The sequence below is a fragment of the Berghia stephanieae genome, chromosome 3, assembly GCF_034508935.2.
Source record: "Berghia stephanieae isolate SIO BIC M18660-M18661 chromosome 3, UCSD_Bste_1.3, whole genome shotgun sequence".
In the NCBI taxonomy this organism is placed as follows: Eukaryota; Metazoa; Mollusca; class Gastropoda; order Nudibranchia; family Aeolidiidae; genus Berghia; species Berghia stephanieae.
The window spans coordinates 86938192-86945222 of NC_088362.1; the positions used below are offsets into that span (position 1 = coordinate 86938192).

The 7031-nt window shown below is 36.0% G+C and overlaps 1 protein-coding gene across 2 annotated transcripts in view; it reads right to left on the minus strand.

Moving 5' to 3' along the window:
• The window catches only part of LOC144968718 (stromelysin-2-like), a 68468-nt gene extending 64657 nt beyond the window's left edge, over positions 1-3811 (minus strand). The window contains exon 1 of one of the 2 annotated variants that reach the window (XM_078907332.1): positions 3578-3811. The gene's annotated coding sequence lies outside the window, so the exon portion shown is untranslated. Of the gene's footprint in view, positions 1-3567 lie in introns of both variants that reach the window. The other variant, XM_078907331.1, reaches the window with a different exon arrangement.
• Positions 3812-7031: the final 3220 nt, after the last annotated feature.

A 7031-nucleotide genomic window follows, 5' to 3' on the forward strand; every position in this document is an offset into this window, starting at 1 on the left:
TTTCATCGAGTCACACACTTTCAATTCAACCCCCCCCCCCCCCCCCCCCCCCCCCCCTCCATCCCCATCCCCGGTGCTGCCTTGTATTACTAATCCACCTAAATCAGGCCTGAATGTTTGAGTCGGCAGGTAGACATCGTAGCTTAATGGTACGGGGAGTCCTATGCCCTATGGAAGACACTTTTTACTAATAATATTTTGATTGGGTAGCTGAGTCAGTGGGGATTTGGTGGAAAGTACATATTATGTGATAAACGAGCATCAAATTAAAAGGGTGGCAAGCAAACATTGATGTGTGTCCATTTCAGACTTCAGAAGCCGGGATAAGCTCAAACTCCATAGGTTTTATTTAGGACTCAGAAGAATTTCACTTTTCCGCTGGCTTAATATTTTTTTCTATAATATATTATGATGCCAATCTCATTGGGTGCATAACACATGAATGGAGCCACGCACTGGAATATACAAATAAGCAATTTGCCGTAAATAAAACAAATTCATATAGCCTATTTTCTTCAAAGAGGCGCAGAGTAATCAAGCAACAAATATGTAGAGGCATCCAAATAAATAAATAAATAAATATTGTGTATTATAAACAACGCGCCTTTTATTTTGAAATGTTAGCGTAAACAGATTTTCTGAGATCGTGCACATTCGTGACTCTAGGGGTTACGTTCATCTTGAATATTTTTTTTTCTCATACATTTTCCTCCATTTTGAAACCATATCGTCTTTTTGTGTTTCTTACTCGTTTTACATGATAAATTCCATATTTCGATTTTCAATTGTAGTGGGAGTAAGTAGTACATGTATTTGTTGTTGTTGTTGTTGTTGTTGTTGTTGTTGTTGTTGTTGTTGTAGCAGAAGAAGTAGAAGTTGTAGCAGTAGTAGTAGAAGTTGATACAGAGGACATCAATGATTTTACTTCATGACTACCGAGATATAGATCTTACAGAGCCAGTTTCAAACCTGTGTGGCTATGTGGTTTTGTGGTATGACACTCGCTTTCGGATCGGAAGGTCCTGGGTTCGAGCCTCGCTCGGCGCATAGTGAGTCCTTGAAAAAGGCTCTTTACTTACATTCTCTCGACGTACTCAGGTGTAAAATGAGTACTTGGCCGTTAACAGCGTTGTCTCTGTCCGTAAAAAAATTGTAATACCGCCTTACAGGCGTCATGTCCCGTCCTAAGTGTTAAGTGTTGCTGTTGGCCAGACAGCCTTTGTAAAGAGCCTCGAGCACGTTGAGTGGATATTGCGCTATATATATATTTATATATATATATATATATATATATATATATATATATATATATATATATTATATATATACATGTGGATAAATTTAACATCCTTTTTGTTTAATATTTCAGATCTTAATTTTTGTTTTAAATGTTCGCCCTTCCGAGTGGCATCATAAACCTTCAATGAAGGAACATAGACAAGTGAGTTTCTTAACTTTGCATTTCTTACATCTCATTACTTAAAAGCACTCCGTGATTAACCTCGTAATTGCCGTACACTGGAAAACACGCATTTAAAAATTTGGCCAGAAGACTCGTCTTTCAAATATCGATCGATTTTAATTACCCTTTTTAAAATACTTTTGTGTTTTTCCAGGGTACGGTTAACTATGCGTAAGCTACTCAGAATAAAATGGATGGACAGAATAAAAAATGAAGAAGTATGGAAAAGAACACAGCAGAAACCAGTGGGAGAGGAAATAGGAAGAAGACGATGGAGGTGGATTGGACACACGCTTAGAAAGAATGACTCAACTATAACAAAGAAAGTATTGGACTGGAACCCTCAGGGCAGAAGATCAAGGGGAAGGCCACTAGGAACATGGAGAAGAATTAAAGAAGCTGATATACAGAGAAGTGGTAAGACCTGGAATGAGATAAAAAAGTTGGCTCAGGAAGGATGGAAACTGTTTGTCTGTGGCCTATACCCTGACCCAGGGTGAAAAAGGCAATGATGATGATGATGGTGACGGCAGTTAACTGGTTAATATTGGTTTCCCCCCATGCGGTTTCGTGTCCGTAAACTTTTACAAATACATGTAACGTAACAATCGCTCCGTTATGTACTGATCATCTCCAGTCAGATAACAATAGGAATTCGAAGTTCGAAAGAATTTTGCATAGTCTTGTAGAGAAAAAATCAAAACCGGGTACTTGACAGATAAGTCATGACCAAAATACCGAGCACCGATAAAACAACTTTTATTTTCGTGTCGAGCAGAAAACTACAGATATCGGTTAAGATTTCTCCAAACGTCAAAATGTCTATAACTACAAAACACCCCAAAGGTGTTTTGGGGTTTTAAATGTTTAGCAAGATGAGGATCATTCTAATAGATCGATATACAGTGTATGAAGTAAAGGTTTCCAGACCAAATGTGGAAACGCTTTTTGTCAGAGTATGAAGACGCGGTTTTTATATTATATTATATTATATTATATTATATTATATTATAATTACTGGATGTTGTAGTCAGGAGTAGTGAAAATATGGGACTGGAACTGAATATATCTAAAACAGAATGTATGACGGTATCTAAAAATAATAACCCACCAGCCTGTGTAATAACAAGCAGAGGACAAACAATACAACAAGTTGAATGTTTCAAATATTTAGGCTTCAATGTAACATCCAATGGAAAATCAGATTGTGAAATAAAGAAAAGAATAGGTATGGCGAAGAATGCATTCAACCAGCTGCATACAATTATGAAAAACAGGAATATTAGCATGAAAACAAAAATCAAGGTCCTGGATTGCTATGTACTGTCTGTGCTGCTATATGGTTGTGAGAGCTGGACCATAAACAAGACCATGGTTAAAAGACTGGAGGCAGTGGAAATGTGGTTTTACAGAAGAATGATGAGGGTGTCATGGATGGAAAGGAAAAGAAATGAAGAAATTTTAGAAATGGCAAACAGAAAAAGATCACTGATAACAAAAATCATCAAACGCCAAATGGAATTTTTAGGACACATTATCCGCCACCCTGGTTTGGAAATACTCGCCTTGACTGGAAAGATGAATGGAAAAAGAATAAGAGGAAGACAAAGAATAACGTATTTGAAAGGGATAAGAACTTGGACAGATGAAGCTGAGAAAGGTGGCGCTGCTTTAATAGAATTGGCAAGAGATAGATCAGCTTGGCGGAAGATGACCTCCGACGTCTGCTTCAGATATGGAACTACATGAGATGAGATGAGATGAGATTATATTATATTATATTATATTATATTATATTATATTATATTATATATTATATTATATTATATTATATTATCACAAACCAAAGGATCTGGCAGGCAGGTCTACTTATTTGTTATCTGTATCAGAATAATTAACCGTACTTACTTACGATCGGATGATTAGGAAGCGAAAGGCCTTAGGTAAGTAAGTAAGTAAGTAAGTATCAGAATAATTAACCGTACTCTGGAAGAAAAAAAAACAACCAAAAAATAACTCGTATTTGAAAATTTGGCCAGAAAACTCTTCCTTCAAATATCGATCGATTTAAATCATAAATCTATTAGTAATAAATGTAAACGTACCTTAACTCACAATTTGTCAAATTCATGCATTCATTCCTGTTATTTTGTCTAGTTCCGAGGTCGCAAGGGAAGTGCTATTTATCAAATTATGTTATTGTATCACACTCTCCCTAGAAGATCCAGAGATGAGAAGACCTAACTTGTTACAAGATCAACACAGCAATGTGTCCTTAACTTTTCCTGGCTAACATATTTTATACCAGCATGTGAAGTGTGAGCACAAAGATACGAAGAGATCTAACTCACGGATGGACCATCATCCGTAATTATAGTATGGCAAACAGGACCTTTATCGTCTTAATATGCAGTCCGCGATAAGTCTACCCTGTTAAAGTCATCTCTCGCTTAAAGTAAATACTTGACACTTGACAACGGTCTCGTTTGTTTTGTTGTTTGTTTGTTTGTTAGTTTTGTTTGTTTTAGTTTTTGTTCTTTTTTTTTGTTTTTGTTTATTGTTTTCTCTTGTTTTGTTGGGGGGGGTTTGGGTTGTTTTTTTTTCTTGTTTGTTTGTTGTTTTGTTGGGTTTTTTTTTTTTGCTGGTTTTTTTTCCTGTTTGTTTTTCTTTTTTGTTTTTTTTTTTTGTTGTTTTTTTTTGGTTTCTATCTTTGTTTTTTTTTTGTTTTTTTTGGGAGGGGGTGGTTGTTTGTTGTTTTATTCTCTTTTGGTGGTGTGTGTGTGTGGGGGGGGGGGGGTCTTGTATTTTGTAACATCAGCCCCCCCCCCCCTTTCGGCACACACATTTTTCTTTTCGTTTATATTATAACTTAATTTTCGATGATGCCAAGAGTTTTTGTGTGGAATTCCATTGAATTCAATATTTCGCGTCTGATTGAAATCTTAAGCATTAAAGCATCAAGTACAGCTCGAGAGGAAGAAAGAGAAAGAGAGAGGGAGAGAGAGAGAGAGAGAGAGAGAGAGGCGGAGAGAGAGAGAGAGAGAGAGAGAGAGAGAGAGAGAGAGAGAGAGAGAGAGAGAGGTGGCACTGGGCTTCTTTGGGCACTCTGTGTGTGATTTTTATTTCAAATCTAACGACCCACACACAGATACGATAATATTATTGTCACATGAAAAATCTCTATAAGCAAGAGACATGTGATTTTAGACACACCAATACTGTTAAAGTCCCCAAAACAACTCATTTCGGTAAACAGTCCTTTTGTTATGTCGCTGCAGTTTCGTGGAATAACCCGCTAGAGCACACGAGAACAGAGGCAGATTGGAATAGGTTTGAGAGATTCTTAAAACAACCCTTTCTTTGACAGCATGTTGATACCTACCACATATTATCTACGTTGCTTCCCTTGAAAATGGATAAAGTCAACTTTGCATAATATATTGTAGTCAACGGATTTGCACTCTTCTTCATGCGTGTTCATTTTAAAGCGGTCCTGCATAACATATGTTGTATTGGCATGGTGTTTATAATAGGTAGTGGCCCAATTCCCGGATAAAAACAAAGGTCTCAAGTCTCAAGTCCCTGCGAGATGACGCGATTGGATGTCGGTTGAGAGAGAGAGCGAGATAGAGAGAGATGTTGATGATTCACTAGCTAATGAAGGACTTGTCAAGAGTTAGAACTAGGTCGGAATACTAATAAAAATATTCATATAATAATATAATATGAATATGTAAGCTCACTTAGAAATTCTAAACGCAATAAGAAGATTAAATAGCAAATTTTACTCTTTTAATGATATTTGTTTTTCTTTTCAAAGGGTTTGTCGGTGTTTTCGACACTTTTAGGTCATATCATAGTCTCTCAACTACACCTACTGGATATTGATGTTTTCGAGAAAAGTACAAAACTATAAAAATATAACCTTATTCTTTCTTTTAAGATCAAATACATATGTAAAATTATTTAGTCTATTATTTGAACGGTTATATATTTTTTCCATAATGCGTTAAAAATAATGAGATGGCCTTGTTGCTATAGCAGTCTACTATAATAAGAGGACTTGATTTCGAGCCCCGTTTCTTTCATAGCAAAAAGAAACTACCACTCTACTCACTTTGCAGAACTATGCTGCATGTTATCTATTTATTTATATATCTATCTATCTTCTCATGTATTCGTTTGATTTGTGGTTGTTTTATTTTTATTTATTTTTATTCTTTCTTTTTTGGCTATTGTTTGTTTGTTTGATTGTTATGGGGGTTTATTTTTGGGTTTTAAAATAAATATTTTTGTTTTGTTTTGTGTTTTATTGTTGTTGTTTTTTTTTGGTTGTATTTTTTTGTTTGTTTTTTTTTTCGTTATTTTGTTTTTTACTTTTATTTTTTAGGGGTGAAGGGGGGCGGGGACTATCCTGGACATCACGGAGTGAAGAAATCGTGAGAGACTATTGTTTGGTTGGATATAATTGTGATCTTCTTCTTCTTCTTCTTCTTCTTCTTCTTCTTCTACTTCTTCTTCTTCTTCTTCTGCTGCTGCTGCTGCTGCTGCTGCTGCTGCTGCTGCTGCTGCTGCTTCTTCTTCTTCTTCTTCTTCTTCTTCTTCTTCTTCTTCTTCTTCTTCTTCTTCTTCTTCAACTTTTACTATTATAACAACTACCACCACCACCATTGCTTCTTCCACTACTACTCCTACTACTACTACTACTATTACTACTACTACTACTACTACTACTACTACTACTACTACTACTACTACTACTGCTACTTCTACTACTACTACTACTACTACTACTACTACTACTACTACTACTACTACTACTGCTGCTGCTGCTGCTGCTGCTGCTGCTACTACTACTACTACTAAACTACTACTACTACTACTACTACTACTACTACTACTGCTACTACTATTACTACTACTGCTGCTGCTGCTTACTACTATTTCTACTACTACTACTACTACTACTACTACTACTACTACTACTACTACTACTACTACTACTACTATTACTACTACTTACTACTATTCTACTACTACTATTACTACGACTACTACTACTACTACTACGACTACTACTACTAATACTACTACTACAACTACTACTACTACTACTACTACTACTACTACTACTACTACTACTACTACTACTACTACTACTACTACTACTTCTACTACTACTACTACTACCACTACCACCACCACCACAATCACCTCTGCTACTACTGCTTCTGATACTACTACTGATTTCTTCAGCCGCTGCTACTCCTACTACTAATGTATAGATAACGCTTTCTGAAAACAACCGAGTCCTGTTGAGTCAAGTACCCGAATGTGTGGTCTAACATCTTTATTGCATATTCAGTTATGGCGTTGCTATTTGGAATGTATCCATCATCGTCTTAATAAACAAAACCTTTGATACAGAACAAAAAAACAAAATGGAAACTACAATGTTGTGTGATTACGACGTCGTAGTTAATGTGTGACGTAAACAAAGTATAGTTATTATAGAATTATGTGAACGTCTTTCTTTAAAGCTATAACGCATTTCCATGGACAGCGTCAA